Here is a 16,355-nt window from a genome sequence, read left to right on the forward strand (position 1 = left end):
TCATCCATGAGAAAGTGGCAGTGAAAAATATTTCTTTTTGAAAATTTAGGTTCAGATTTTTGCCTCAGAATGAATACCTCTCTTCTGCCTTTTCTCTCAACTTCTTAATATCTTCTTCAGTGGGGCAAAACCTGTGTCTGGATTTCGTAGCTGTGCAAAAACATAGCATTCAGCCCAGCCAAGGTCTCAGCCCAAACACAGAGCTGCTCTGTTGTCAGCACGGGTACTGCATGCAGCCCTGCTCCCTCAGATTTACTACACCTTTAGTTCAACGTTAGGCAGAGGCAGACAAAAACTCAATACCTCTAAAAATTTTTGGGGCCGAGTGCTTCTTGACCGTAAGTTTAAACTAACACACTCTGGCCTTACTGAAATGGCTTGGCTCTGAGTCATAGAGGGGCTTGGTCTGTTCCTAGCGGAGTTTTTACATGATTATCCCGTTGCTTGTATTTTTTTTTTAAGCGTTCAAGGTTCAGAGGAGGAAGAAATACTGCACACCCATTTCAGAAAAGGAGATTTTGTGTTTATGTGCATTTAGTGAATGCTTGCCAGTGGCGTGTTAGCTCAAAGAAATTGCTGACTCACTCTGTGGCCAAGTGTTTAATTAACTACAGCTGAAGTTTTTTAAACAAATGTCCAGCTGTAGGGGAGTTGGGTTATAAAGGTGAAGTTTCAGGGTTGTTTATTGTGCTTCTATCTTTTCTGTGAATACATCCTTATTTGCAAGACTGCTTTCACAGGTACCCCTGAAAGCTGCTAAGCTTTCAGAGCACGTGCTTCTGTATAGGTTATGAGAGTTTCTTTTGATGGTGTGTTGGGATCAGCTGTGTCATGCAAGGGCATGTTCATGAAAAAAACTCCATTGACCTTAGACACGTGTCTTTATGAAGTTGACTAAGGGGACAGTGTTTGCTGTGATCCTTGCAGGGATCCTCTGAAGCTGACTAACCTTAAAAAAAGGTTTTCTACAGTAATGAGGAATATAGTCATGCCAGGATGTGGGCTTTACCGGAGAGACATAACGAAGCCGATATCTTGAATGAGTGCAGTGGTGTCTTTATTTTTCCCAAAAAAGTTACCATCCATAAAGGACCATAAAACATCCAAACCTGAAAGAAATTAGGGAGGAAAAAAAAAACTTTGGATATAGCTGTTGTTTTTTTGTTTATTTGTTTTTCAGGGTAACTATAGGTCAAAATCCTTCTTGGTCTTAGTAAGCTATTTGTAAATATGAAGTGTATAAACAGCAAAGTATTGTTTTAAGCAAACAGTTTTCTAAACACTTGGTTTAGATCCCTTTTAAAAGCTCTGTGGAGGGGGTGTGTGTGATAAAAATATATTTTCCCTTTCCCATTTGGTATACTTTTTCAGTGTCTGTGTGGAATGATTTTTCATATAAATATAACTGGGTAAGGCTTTGTTCTTGATTTTATTCTATTTTTTTCTTCCTCTGTCACTGCAAAAACTTGAATGAACTTTTTCAACCTCTACCATTGCCCTACAATAGTACCACCAATCAATCTTTACGTGGTTATCCGAGCAGTTTACCTTATCGTTCCTCCTCTTGCCTGAGCCATCCAATAACCTTTTGTTTACTTGAACTTCGGCTGTCCTTCTGGACTGCGTGGAGGCAGTGGTCCTGGGACAAGAGTCCAAGGCAAAAGAGTTAAATTGACCCTGTTGCATGACAGCTCCACTCAGAGGCTCGCTGCTTAATTAACTATTTCTGTTGCCTGAGAGCCATTGTCATGGTCCAGTGTCCAAACTGCAAGGAAAAGCATCCAAAGCACTGCATGTCTTAAGGCCTAGTATGTCCAGAGACACCAGAGAGCAGGAGCCACAGGGAAAGGTGAGGCTGTCCTGGGGACAGTGAACTGATTTGAGCTCTCCTCGTGCAGCCTCTCTCCCATTTCCATGCCTGTTGACACAGCAGGACCCTTTGCCAAGCTTCAGCCCCCCATATTCGGGCAGCTGCAGCAAAGGAGGCTGCAGGCATGTGGGTGCCAAGCTCACCTCTAGCCTTCTAGTCATGTCTGTGAGCCTGAGCCATCCCTTGCCCACAGCCTAACCACAGACAGGATGTGGGATTACACCAAAGAAATTGATGGGTTAAGAAAGGTGGCAGCAGATTAAACTCTTAGGTGATGCCAGTGTGGGTCACTGAGTTCTGCCTACGCGCTGGTCAGGCAACGAGGATCGGTGTATTTGCCAGTTAGGGATTCCTATGGAAATGTAGCTACAGGTGTAAAAGGATCACAGTGAATCACATTGATTAGCTCAGCCACACCTGATGGGCCTTCTGGAGCCCAGGCTTTATGCTTTGTGGAAGAGCCCTGCAAACCTGAGATATGATCCTGACCTTAAACCAAAGTCTAACTCCAGCTCTAGCCAGAGTCCAGCAATCCTTGTCATCCTCTGCCTAAATGCATCCGCACTTGTGCAAGCCCTGTCACACTCAAAGTCCTGTTACAGGGGGAGGGCAGGGAAAGCTGAGAATTTCTTGTTAGCATACATTTAGTTTTGGCAGGAGGAGAAGGAGTTATGCAGGTTTATTTTTTTTTAACAAAAAAAAAAAAAGGATGAAAAAATTAGGAACATAGCTATATATGGGAAAAGCCTCAATAGGAACAATACAGTTAAAATTGTTATGCATGCAGTGTCTAGGATCTATCCCTTTGTTTTGGTGTCCTGCTCACCCTTCCACTGCTGCTCTGGGTCAATGGCTCCAGTCTGGGAAGAGAGGGTATGGCAAGGTGTCAGCATCCCAAGCTCCTTGCTGGGAGGAGTACAGTTGCTTCTGGTTTCTTCCTTCTTCGGTAGGATCCTCTGAGGGTGATTTTCATGTTTCCTAACACCACTTGTGCTTTCCTCACAGGTCTGCAATTCTGTTACAATGGAATTTACTATATATGGTGCACTTTATCTATGTTAGATGCTTCTTCTTTGTTCTTTTTGTTACTGATAACGGGTCTTGTTGAGCTGCCAGGCCATGGTCCTGCAGCCCTCAGCACAAGCCCGTGCCCATCTCCTCTCCAGTGTTCCTCTGTGCTGTGCCTTGTGGCCCCTGCTCTCACACCAGGCCTGTGTTTCTCTGCATTGCATCATTACGCTAAGGTCATAAATATTTCGTCCTACACAGAGAAGCTGCGTGCTACTGCTCTCTATAAAAGCTATGGTTATGCCATGTGAAGGTAAACAAAGCAAGTTAGGCGTAGCTACCCAGTCCTTAGAAAAATTGCTGTTACAGCAGCAAATAAAACTAATAAAAGGAAAGCTCCAGGCAGGTCTAGGCAAAGTCAGGCAAAGCGAGCCTGAAATACCTCAGAGCTGAGGCTCTGCAAAGTCAACATGGAGCCTGGATGCTGTAACCTGCAACAGCCATACCATCTGCACAGGGACCTAGCCTGGAGTCCCCCAGACCACACATTTTCTGAACGTGGGTACTCATGCCATCATGAAAAGTTACCCCAAACCTAATCCTAGCCTGGGCATGCTATGTAGACTGAAATGCTGATACACAGTGGTGTTGAACATGGAGAGAAACACTTGGTTTGGCCTGGCAAGCCCTTGTCAGATTGGTCACCTTCTTGCTTTGGGTTTAGCAGGTCTGAAACCTTACCTTGAGCCATAATCCCACATGTACATGCCCTAAAATTCATCCTGGGCCTCTTCCTTTCTCTAGGGATGAACCCATGACACACCGTGACCATGCCCCACAGGGGTGCTGGTGGGGACACCTGTGAGAAAGCAAGCTCAGGCTTCTCCAGAGACCATGCAGGTCAGCCTGTGGGTTGAAACGACATTGCCTTCTGTGGGTTATGGCCCTGTGCCATCATCTGCAGCCCCGTCCTTGCAAGGCAGTAGTGCAGGGACATCCTGTGGTGCTGGGGACCCTGCCTGAAGCCAGGCTTTTGCCTCAGCCCGAGGCCCGTGGAGGAAGCCCTGAGGCCTCAGGATGTCCTGGGCCAGGAGCCACCAGCTCATGGTGGCCTCAAATGGAGAGAAAAGTGCTGGGAAAATGCTGGGCTTCATCAGGGGTATCAAAGCAAGTTTTGACTGGGCCATGGCAGAAGAGGACATTTTCTCTCAATTTTGACTTACATGGGTCATGTGCTGGGATCTCCTTGCCACATCAACTTTTGGCCTTGGAGTCCAAGTTTTTGCAGATGCTAATTTTTAATCCTGTTGGGTGAATGCATTTATTTCACAATTAACATGTAAAGCTCTTAGTTGTTGTTTCAGGAACTGGTACTCCTAACTTTATCCCTATTCTCATTCCTTGATCAGTCTGATTTCTAAGTGGGGGATATTTTGGAGCTGTTTAGAGTAAATAGGACTTGTTTGGGGATTTGTTTTGGAATTCCTCAATTTTAAAAAAGAGGAGGATGATGTGGGTAAAAATAATTTTTATGTTAGAGCTGTGGGTTGAGGTTTGAGGAAATTTAGAATTTATTGCTGTATATTTTAGACTCCAGGTTTTCTGAAATGTGGTTTGATGGAGTGCTTCCAATACACATTGATTGCTTTCACAAAAATGGCTGTCCTGGGCTACCATGACTTCAAGCTAACTCTGAGTCTCTTCTAGAAATATTATCCCTTTCTTCAGGGGAACAGGTTGTTGTAAAGGACAACTACACCAGGATACAGCTGTGCAGGAGCATGGTCTGAGAGCAAATTTTTTTGAAGTCTTCACCTTCAGAAAGTCCTGTGTCCAGGGCTCAGGTTAACATTTGTGCATTTTGGGCTGCATTGATGGGATTGGAATAAGGGCTGGGACAGACAGGGGACTGATTTAGAAATCAGCAGAGGAGAATTTTATGTGTGTAAAAGGTGCACGAGTTCACTTGAGTTCATTGAACAAGAACTAGGCCTCAGTCAGAAGAATCCCCAAGGCATTAAGTGTAGGACTTCTTGTCATGCTCTGTCCTACAGCTGATGGTGTAAGATTATGGCTGCAGTTGTGGATTTAGCTTCTGGATGCTGGTATCTTTCTGATGCCCAAACAGGGAAATGGCATGCTTGGGAAAACTTGAGAACAGGATGTCAATAGGAAGGCACAGGCTGTGATAGGGCTTGGACTAGGCTTGGAGTAAGGACTGCCCTTGCTCAGGTACCAAGAAATGGGGCCTTGCTAAAGGATGGATCTTTAGGATCAACCTACTTGCCAACCTACTGACATGTTGATGCGTTGGATACTCTGCCAGGAGAGTGAGAACAAGGGGAGCTGATGGTATTCCCAATTTATGAGAGGCCCAGGCTAACAGAGAGAAGTCAGCTGGGGCTGCAGGAAGTCCTGGTTTGTGGTCATCTCTGCATGGTGATGTCTCTCTTAGCTGCTGCTCTGTGAAGGAATGGTGCCACAACAACAAGCAGAGCCCAACCTCCTCGGACACCCTCATCTTCTGTGGGTAGTTCACCTGCTACTGTGATGTACCACCCACAGTCCCTTAGCTGCGGAGGGCTGCCTGGGCTAGGTCTAAGCAGCGGAGACTTCTGTCCTGGTCACGTTTTATTTCCTACTGCTGTGGGAGTAATGGTGCTGGAAGCTAGATGAAAATATCACACCATGTCCAAAACTGAAGACCCTGAAAATCATGCCTGGGTATTGTTTCACTCTGAAGTGTCTTAGTATCCAGAGAAAACTCTTCGTCTGACTTAGATGTCCCAATGCTAAACAGGCTGAGCAAATTGGTGCCTTTATTACATGAACCATAATGTAGATTTCCTTTTGCTTAAAGCACCTCAAGTCCCTGAGGGCTTGATGTGGGAGGGATGGCTTCAGTATCTTGTGAGCACATGTACAGGCTGAGGCTCAGCACACTGCACAGGTGGGGCTAAACTCTCCTAAGAGATGAGGGGTAGGTGAAAGGAGAAGGAACCTGGAGTCTGTTCCTCATTTGGGGACAAATGCTTTAATGATGTGCGCTGCTGAGCCTAATAGCTCTGATGAACATGTATGGGTGGATTTAATCCTGTTCAGCTGGAGGTTGCAGCTGTGTACCACCTGCAGCTGGTAGCTGGTGTGTATCCCAGTTTGCAAATCAGATGTTAGTGCAATCCCATCTTCATATGTGAGAGGTTTGCAGTGGCCATGGCTGGATGGGGTGGGCTCACCAACCTTCAGTGGCAAAAAGATGCCTTCAGCAGGGTTAAGAACATTTGATATGACTTTGGCTTAAGCTACATCAGCCCTTATTTTCCAGTCTGGTCCTGTATTACACCTGGGTCCCACCTAGCTGAGAAATTTCATATTGCTATTCAGTGTTCTCTTTATTCAAAATATTGTCTGTTAGCATTTTCTGAAACAATTCATATTTTTAAACAACTATATTTTATGATGCAAAACATCAGCATTTTGCACTGTCTTTCAAAATGAATGTAGAACACATCAAACACTGCAACATTTTGAAACTTATCTTGAAATGGGCATATGCTTTTTTCTAATTCATTTTCATTTTCTGCTTACTGATACTACTGAGCTGCTGAAAAGTAGTATTTCTTCCCCTGGTAATTCATTAAAAAAAAAAAGGATTACTTTTACAACTCTTTGAAAAAGTTCACCATTGATAAAGTGCAAAAGAGTTCAGACCTTCCAGTAAAACTTTGGACTGTTTGATTACCAAATGTCTATTAATCAGTAAAGGAAGTTTTTCAAACTCTGTGTGTGGGAGACAACCCAAAAGAAAACATCCTGATACAATTTTAATGTTAGCCCTTGAATTGCGTAACTTAATATAATGCAATTATTATTTTTTTTTCCCTTAAAGGAAAAAATGCATGTTTTTTGTGACATTAGGGTGAAAGTAAAACATTGGTAATGGAAAAGAAATAAATCAAAGTAGATTATAATCCAAGCCCAGATCTGATTCTGGTGAAAGGGATGAAGTTTTTGCTTTTACATAACCTCTTCAGTTAGTGTTCTTAATTTATTTTGTAGATAAACTCCAAAAGTCCTTGAGCTGCATGTGCTCTGGATCTAAGACACTTGTTTGTTATGGAAAGAGTGTACATCTCCATCCTTGGAGATATTCACAGCTTGACTAGACATGACCCTGAGCAATCTGATCTAATTTTGAAGTTCAATCTAACTTCAAGGTTGGCCCTGCTTTGAATCAGGATCAGACTAGGTGACATCAGGAGGATCCTTTCAACCAGGGTTTTTCTATGAATTTCTCTGTATGTCTGCATATATGCGTAAGCAGACAAGTACAGAAAGGTTACCCCTCATCTCCAGTGTAAGCATTTCATTTTCACTGACAGCAGCAGTATGAAGCTTGTTATAAGGCACTCTGGCTAAATCAGTGAGTGAATATGACCGTCTCTTATCATGCCCTTCCAAAGCAGGTAAGTATGGAAAAGAAGCCTTATAGCAACCAGCTTGTGTGAGTAAAGGGCTATTTGTCTATGGATTTCTTCAAGTTAATTTAATTTTCCTGGACATGTTTGTTTCTTGGAGGAAAACAATTAGAAACAAGCTCAAAGCCCTGCCTGTCTGCACAACAAGAAGTGACCTGCAGCAACAGGGCAGAGGTGGTGGCCTAAGAGAGGGTGAAGGCAGGTTGTAGGTGTTTCCTCCAGCTGTTGTTGATAACCCCTTTGTGGTTTCCCTAGTTTTTCCTTTCCTCCCTCTGTGCCTGCTCTCCTTCATCTCCTCATTTCTCTGCTAGTTGCTGTTATCTAGGAATGGCACTTGAATTCCATATAAGTCCTTTTTTCAATGGCCAGAATATATGTTCTGTGTTTTCACGGCTGAAATGCTTGTTCATCAGAGAAGAAACTACTGTTAGGAGAAAAAGCCTCCTGGGAGACATGATGTACTACAGTGTCTTGTTTTTTCACCTGCTCAATATGTGATCACAGAGCTACTCGGGTTGTCAGAACGGAATACGATGCTTTAAAATTTAAGTGGATTTTGACAGCAGTTGAAAACTGAAATTATAGCTATTATTTCTTCAGTCTGGTCTCTGAGGGTTTGATGATTCTTAGATTCAGGCATTCATCTGTGAAGCCTGGAAATTTTGTAATCTAATGCTCAACCACATGCAGAAAAAGTTGTGCAAGAAGATGAAAATCACTTTGCAATGGGTTAAAGGAATAATGTAATTGGGAAATGAACTATATAGAGATCAGAAGTTAGGGTGTTGCTGGCATGAAACAGCATAACCCTGTGCCAAATCAAAGGTTTACACCATCTTTCAGCATCTGGGCATGGGACAACAGAGCAGTGAGGCAGTAACTTGTTATACTGGTGAAGATGAAAAGAAATACAGAAAGCAAGGATAGCAAAATGGGGATGTGTTTGCCAAGAAATCACTCAGGATCTGGTGTACTCACTAAAATATCTTCATTTTTTCCTTTACTCATAACATAAAGTTCAGGGGTTAAAATATTCTGATATTTAGGTGCAATATTTGAATGGTAGGGAGCATCAAGTTATAAAAAGAAAGAAAGAAAAAAAAAAAGCACAACAATTAAATTGTAGCAATTCTGTTTCATTACAAATGAGCTTTTGGTTAAGAGGAGCATAAATAATGCCAGCTACACAGACAATACTGATTTCCACAGTGATTCACCACAGAAGGTCACTGTAAAAACAGCATGAAATGGTGTTTCTGGAGACGAGTTCAATTTATCCTGAAAAGAAACATTGAAACCAGAAATGGACAAACAGCCATACAAAATAATAAAACAGCAGTGGCTCGTACAATCCTCTTCTATCCTTTTAGAGGCTTGCCTTGACTCTTCTGTCAATGAGATCAAAAAAATATACTATGAAATCTGTAAGAAAATAAAATTGGCTCCCTCATTAGATGATCTCTCTCCTTCGTTTCTTTCTTTCTTTCTCTCAGTGGTGCAGCCAAACCTGGGGAGAGTCCTCGTGTGCATGGCACGTTCATGTTCCTCCAGCAGGCAGTGAGCGGGCATGGGAACACACAAGGGGACATTGAGGTTGTAAGGCAGAGTGCAGTACATTTGTCTTTGCATCACCCCAGCTCTCTGCTTGTGATGCTTCTCATGTATGAGCATTAATTTGCAAACTGTGTATTTGTTCCCAGGGATGCATCCTTTAAAAGCAGACAGAACCAGGTGTCTTCAATATCTTGATGGATGGTCAGCAGCCAAGTGAACACGGGTGCAAGGTGGAGACTAGCTGGGGAAAAACCAACTGGAAATGGTTGTTTACCAATGTCTCAAAATGCTGCTGTGTTTTGAGGGCTGGTGGTGCAAACAGGTTTTACTATCTCCTTTCCTGCATTACCCTAGCTGAGAGAGCTTTCTGCCCTGGTTTTGCATACTGAGGCACTGATGCAGGGCAATTGCACTGCTAAGATCAGCCCAGTTTGGAGTTTTCTTGTTCCTGGGAACGCTTATGTTCCAGCAACTTCCTCTGCATTACCTGGTGTGACCTGATGAGACTAGAGACAGTTCCTCTGGGCACCCTTCTGAGAAAGGAAAAAACAGCCTTGCCTGCGTTGTACTCAGCTGCTACAACTTTTGCATCCAAACTCAACTCTGTTGTGCATTTTGCAGCTCTGGAGAATAGTCTGCCTACCTGTGATACTGAGCAGAGCACTGTAATGGATTTCCCTCTAGTGATGAAATATGTCAACTACAGATTAGTCAATATATCTGCAGTCCTAGTACAGTGAGAGCAGGTGTTTCTCCCTTGCTTTCAAACAGGCACTTTGGGAGGGAAGGAAAAGAAAATCAGAAGTTTTTTGGATGTGGAATGCTCTGCAGTTAAAGCACAAACAACGAGACTCTTTGCCATAAAAATAAAACAAACAAAAAAGAAATCTTTTCAAATTAAAAACAGAGTTGTGCATTAAATACACACTCGCAGCAGGTTTATTATTCTGGAGAAAAATTACTATCTCTGTGTCATAACTTGTTTACTGGTGGAGCAGGTAACTTTTTAATCATTTCTTTTCTTGGTGTTTAGAAATTTTCTCATCTTCTCCAGGCCTGAGACTGACACAATTTTAAGATTTTTCATTCTGTATTAAGATTAAAAAATTGTATCAGAAATAGATGCTCTGGGGCTCAAAACCTGCATGGTAGATTCAGTGTGGATTCATCTAATTCTGCTCAGCCAATGAAGAAAATATTTACTTAACCTGAGTGCAAAATACAATAACCTATCTGTTGCTGTTATTATTTTCTTTGGAACTGTCACTTTTGAAATCAAAAGCGTGTGTTATTTCCCCTAAATAATTTTGAATTTATTGATTGTTTTCAAACAAACTCAGCAGTAGGAAAAAGGTTTTGGAGATATTAGATTTTGACATCACTTGTAAAAAGAGGCAGCCAGCTACAGAGGAAAAGCCATTAATGCATGCCCTGAGGGGCAGCAGTGTATGAGCAGCGTCTGTATGGACACAGCGTGCCCGTGGGTAGTCTCTTGAGGATATTTTTTGGGGGATGTAATAAGAAGAACAAGGTTAGAAACAAAAAAAATCTCTGGAGATACGGTTCACTTCTATCGTGGAGATAAAAGAAAGGTGGTATGGCTGGGCAGCAACCACAGACTATCGTCAGTGAACAGGGAGTGGCCCTTTTTCTTCTGCAGGAAAAGATCAGAGGACACTTGGGGACCGCAGGGTTTGAGGCGCATGGTGTGAGGTGGGCAGGACAGGTGGTGTGGCTGAGGCATCCTGGTTTTGGCTGTGGTGATCCTTGGAGGTTTAGCCATGCAAGGCGCAGTGTGCCCCCACATCCCCTGTGCTCCCTTCAGCTGCCTGCCACGTTTGGCCTTTTCTCACACAACCTCCCCTTAACCACCCATGAAATCCAGACATTCCTCATGTCATGTCTGGCAATTTCTCCACGTCCTGATGACTTCATGTCAGCGGGCCAGGGACCAGCTGTCCGCCTGCAGCCCTGGCACATCATCCCATTTCTTCCTTCCACTTCACTCGCGCAATGATCTGCCTTACCCCGAGCCCCCATCGCTCTCCACACACATTATACTCTTATTATTTATTTATTCATTTATTTATTTATTTTTCCACAGAATACTTGCGTGTGCAGAAAGACAAGCTTAACAAATATTTGAAGAGATGATTTCATTATGCATTTTGCAGAGCAGTGTTTTCTGCCATCCTTGGTAAGGGGAGGTGAGAGAAGGAGCAACTTATGGTTGCCACATACATTGAATTACAATTAAAATTATATGTGTTTTTTTTTTTTTTTTTCCTAAACTTCATGCTTGGTGAACACATAACACCCACAGAATAAACATCTCCCAAAGCCAGAAAGGTTGCAGAATCTGAGAAATAATCGTTACTTTAGCGAGGTCTAAAAATCATTAAATATTTAAGCTAGTCTCTCTGAGAATTTTAATTACATTTAAAGAGCAATTCTTCTCTTACACATGACAACAAGAATGGTGTCTTCTGTGCCAATAAATTTGCATCTAGGTTGTATCTGACATCAATTCTGCATATTTTAAAAATTAAAATAAATGACTTCTGTCTTTTAGAGTTGTTAGCATCACGACACTGCTTAAATAATCCCCATTTAACTAAATCATCTCCAGTCCCTTTGATAAGATCACATCCTCAAATGTTAATTTTAGATATATTACCATACAAAACTTCAGGGCTCTTTGCATCTTTGTGTATATATATATATATATATATATGTTTAGAGCAGCACACAAAATGCATACCTTCTCAGCTTTACTTACAGTAACTGGGGATTTTTGTGTAAAAAATCCCTAATGTAGGCAGCACTGTAAGCTAAGAGCCAAGAACAAAAAATTTTCCTTCCTGCGGATGCACTTGGGGTCAGATTTGATGTTACTTTGTAATCAGGAAGCCAATCAAAAAACTCTCAAGGCACTTCACAGTTTTCAATCTTGTTAAAATAGATTAATGAAGAGCAGGATACAACTGAAGGACACAGAAACATGGAAAATCTTCTGTCCTGTGTAGTCTGGAGGTGCAAAAGAGAGAAGTTTAGGTAGCCAGCCTCATCGCCGTGCTTGCTTAAAAGCTGTCTGTTCAAAACAAATGTGGTTTCAGGAATATATAAACCTTGATTAAAAGCTGTTTTAGAGGTTATGTTTGAGAAGATTTTTTTTTTTCTCTCTTAAATTGTATGTAAAATACCTATTTTGTGTCTATACCTCCCTTTAATACACTTATTCAGTGCCATATGGTTTTGTTTTCTTTAAGGCAAGAATTATTTTCCTATAACTGTTCTGACTTAGGGCACAGAGTAGCATCTCTTAAATCAGGAAACCCAGGCAGGCTTCTGGATGCTTTACAGCTTTCCATTCTAGCAGCGAGGTGCCGGAGCAGCTTTGCTTGGCAAGGCGATAATTCCCACGCTGAGCGAAGACAAGAACAGACCACAAAAGCTTTAGATAAATACAAGAAGAAAGCCGTTAAATGCATTTCAGTGGACATTTACGTGCGTCCGAGCACTATAGGACATAAAAAGCTGATTGTAAAAATAAGCAGCTCCTAGAGATGAGTTGCTTGTCACTGCGTATGTTTTGTCAAAGGGTGTAAAACAAAACAGCACTGAAATGTCCCCCCAAAACTAATCACGACATTCAACTGAAGATTAAGATCCAAAATACTCCTCGTATAAACTCGTTCCTGTTAAATAAACTGAGAAATGTGAGAGACTCCACCAGGCAAGGAGCTATCACTGCTGCCCTTGTAGCACAAGAAAGGAGCTATTAACTTTCTCATAGTGAGGTATGGAGGGATAATACGTTTCTGAGCCCAGAACGACCTAATCAATCACGTATAAAAAGAGGCCAGCAATTCTTTCTCTTCAGGATTCATTCTCTTCCATTATTTGCAGGTAGCTCGCTGCCATCCCAGGCCTTGGCAGGAGTTAGGAGTGAACCAGGGCAACCCATCACCTCCAAGAGACACAGCCAAGAGAGATTTTGTCGTGCTCTCTTTATGGAGAGAGCATGACAAAGCAGCGCAGTTCAGCCTCACAAGCAGCCCAGCTATAAGCTGTGATCAGTGTGAGCTGAGCATCAGCTGGCTGAGCACCACTAGAGATGAGATTCCTGGCTTTAAGTGGCTCTTTGGTTTGAATTAATATGGCTTCTGCTTGATTTTTTTTTCCCTTTCTGTTGTTTTGAAGGGGAAAAAATCCATTGCTGTAAGAAGCGGATGAGGTAGACAAAGCCCTGAGCAACCCAGTCTGACCTGGGCTGTATGAAGTTGTTTAAGAATTTTCCCACTTATTAAGAAAAATAAATTTTCTTTAAATTCCAATTAAATATCTTCTCGTGACCTTCTAGTGTGTGTTGCCTGTAAAAATCCCCTAACGTTTATTTGCTCTTATTTAGTGGTTTCTCCAGGGAAAAGATGTTCCTGCTTTAAATTTCTGGAAAGTCCCTAGCTGTTGTTAATAAACATGCTGCAGATATTTTAATCACAAAATATTTTCTACTTAATTCCTGTTTCATTTATTTCCCTACACCATTTGTTTGGATATTGGTAGTGTTGGCTCTGGGTCTGGGGTGTGCTAACTTCAGATTTCTTTTGTAAGAGTCCGTCTCCCTCTCCTGTGACTTTTGAGGTCTAAAAGCACAGCTTGCTGTTTCGTGCCATGCTGCACCTTACCTGTGCGTGCAGCAGCTCTCTGAACACACACTCCGTGTTGCAAACAGAGTGAGAGGTCTTTGGATTTTAAGTTCTTGGCAATGGTCTGGATCCAGAAAGCGTTGCAGGGTGTCCTCCCTGCCTCCTGCAAAGGTGACAGATGCCATGCTGTGTCCACAGAGGCTTTTGGGCCAAGCTGGGGAAAAGCTGTTGGCTATTTTCTGCAGCTGCTGATGACCTCTTAAAATGAAGTCGATCTTGTTTTTATCTCAGCTATATGGTACAAAGCATTTTTTCTGGGATGAGAAAATATGAAAGCCTGAGCCAGCGTCTGATCCAGCCCAAGCCTGGCAGGATGCTAACTCATCCATGCTGCTTTAGCTGTCTCGGCCATTCCAGATGTTTCCCCAGCACTGTGTTGTACAGTGAAGAAATCCTCAATTTTGCATGCTGTCTCTGTCCTTCCAGAGGTATGTGCCTTCAGCACAGATGTGCTGACCACACTGTTCTTTTAAACCCCTTTTCAGCGTACAGAAAAGGAGCTGGCTGGTTTCAGCAGTTGCTTGTTGCAGCCTTCCACACAGCTGCAATTCAGGGAAACGCCAATTTGGATTTTCCAGGCTCTCCGTTCCCATGTTCCAGTAGCAAAGCAAAGCAATTCTTGTACATGTTTAATCATAAAGGGACACGGTACTCCCAGCTACTGCTTTGGAGTATAAGCATAACACATCTGCCACAATTGTAAATAAAGCATTGAACCTTATGGTGAAAAAGGAATCAGATGGCTGTGCAGTAAGGGGTAGTGTCAGTGTTTGTAAATGAGCATGCACTTTCTCTTGCATTTTGCCATGATATGCTAACATATTTTGCATCTACGCTAGAAAAAAGGTACTTGTTTTGAACTAATGGACTACTTCTGCTTCTTGGTGAAACACAGAAAAGGAATAGAAAGTATTAACTCTCAATGTTTGCTGTATTTTCAAAGGTACACTCCTGATGGTGAAGGTGTGATACAACACATTTTAATTAGGATGTTTGCAATTATGCTAATGCAGCTATTTTAAATTCTTTTTTTTTTTTTTCCTTTGTTATTTATTTAGGACTAGTGCCTGCAGGCTGACTCACCAGAATGAAATCTAGGCAAGCCTGCAGTTACATATCTGGAAAGATACCATCAGTCAGGGGCAGCGAAGCCATCAGGAGTTTTGCCATTCACTTACCGGCAACCCGTGGACTTTGAAAGACATTTCTTAAGTTCTCAAAAACTCTTGGGTGCAGCCAGTTAAATAGCTCATTCCTTTGCCAGCCATAGCCCCTTTGCTGTTAATCCCAGTTATAAATGATTTGTTTTACTGAAATTCAAATGAAGATTTGAATGTTTCCTATTCACGCACACAAATTTAAGACAGATATTTGGCTGTAGCCAGAGTTCATACAGCCTCTTGGGGGCTATGTGAGTTTGGTGTGAGTCATAGTTCGCTGACATTCAGCATGAAAAGAAAAATTCTAAAAGTCTAACCAAGTCTGCTGGTCATTGGGAAGTTTGTAAACTTGTCAGCCTTGTTTGGAAGCTGTTTTCCCTATTGTGGTTTGCAACTGCAATTATGTAAAAAGTGATGCAAGATGTGGCCAAAGGCACTATGAAATGCTCTATCTGCTTTCTGTGAAGATCAGCTGAACAAGTTAGGTTATGAATAGAAACAAAATATTGCTGGTTCAGGAAAAAAACAAACAGACAAACAATGAAAAAACAACCAACCACCACAGAGTCATTTCCAGCTACCTTTCATCTATTTTTCATTCAGGATAAAGTGCCTGTCACTGCAGTGCTGCCATGTAGTGTGAAGCATTAGATAGCCAGGAAACAGTTTCAAAGCAAAGACATAATTCACAGGTCTGAAATTTTATGTGGCGATGAATCCCAAAGAAAATGGAGCATCAGCTGATCCGAGGCAGCAGGCGTCAGCGTGCCGTCAGTTGTTACGAACCCTCCTGCTGTCAGTAGACTTCAAACCTTCTTCTGCATGTCTTGAATTCTAAAGAAATGACCAAAGGGAGGAGAGTTTTCCATTTATAGGGAAGAAGTGAGCTTGGGAATTTTCAGTACTTCTATAAGAAAGAAGAAAGCCTGGCTTTACTTCCTCCGAAATTGCCACATGGCGTTCATTGTTCCGTGCAGCCTCAGAAACAGCCGTGCTCTATGGCCAACATATGCGATTCAGCACTCTCAGTGGAACCAAAACAATGAAGATTAAACAATTAAATTGTACTTTCAGATATAAATAAGGCTTATCTTGGCTACCAAGAGTAGCCAAGAGTACAAAGAGTTCTGATATCAAAATGAAAATCTGAAAGTATCTAATCTATTTTTCCTACTTTATTTTCTAGTCTACTCCTTGAATTCTATTAAAATTGGTTATTTGAACTTTTCTTTCCCTTTTGTTTCTAGACTTTTCAATTACAGTCAATTTTCATTCTTGTGGGTTTAGAGCAGCACTACACTTTTTGAAGAGATATGCATAAATCTATTTCTGGAGCCAAGTGATTTATCAGTTTTTATTACGCTGAGTGTAAGGAAAATCAGAACATATTTAAATTTAATTCAAAATGCAAATAGATAAACAAGGTAAGTGAAAAGATAAATGTTTTTCAATAGGTTTGATTCACGATTTGTGACTAGGTGGTGTTGACATCAAACAACGTTTGATTGTAACATATGAAAATAACTACTAAAAAAAAAACAGTTTACAGAACCAGAATATCTTGAGCTGGAAGGGA

At 41.8% G+C, this 16,355-nt stretch overlaps 1 long non-coding RNA gene across 2 annotated transcripts; it reads left to right on the forward strand.

Moving 5' to 3' along the window:
• The first annotated feature begins 675 nt into the window (after window positions 1-675).
• LOC137851780 (uncharacterized) lies at window positions 676-15,901 on the forward strand. Of its 2 annotated transcripts, XR_011093464.1 has the most exons (3): window positions 698-740; window positions 11,015-11,107; window positions 14,678-15,901. It is a non-coding gene; the product is annotated as an uncharacterized lncRNA (long non-coding RNA). The 2 variants fall into 2 exon arrangements; XR_011093463.1 differs by lacking the exon at window positions 11,015-11,107 and having other exon boundaries at window positions 676-740.
• Window positions 15,902-16,355: the final 454 nt, after the last annotated feature.

This window comes from Anas acuta, chromosome 2 (assembly GCF_963932015.1).
Source record: "Anas acuta chromosome 2, bAnaAcu1.1, whole genome shotgun sequence".
NCBI classification, from domain to species: Eukaryota; Metazoa; Chordata; class Aves; order Anseriformes; family Anatidae; genus Anas; species Anas acuta.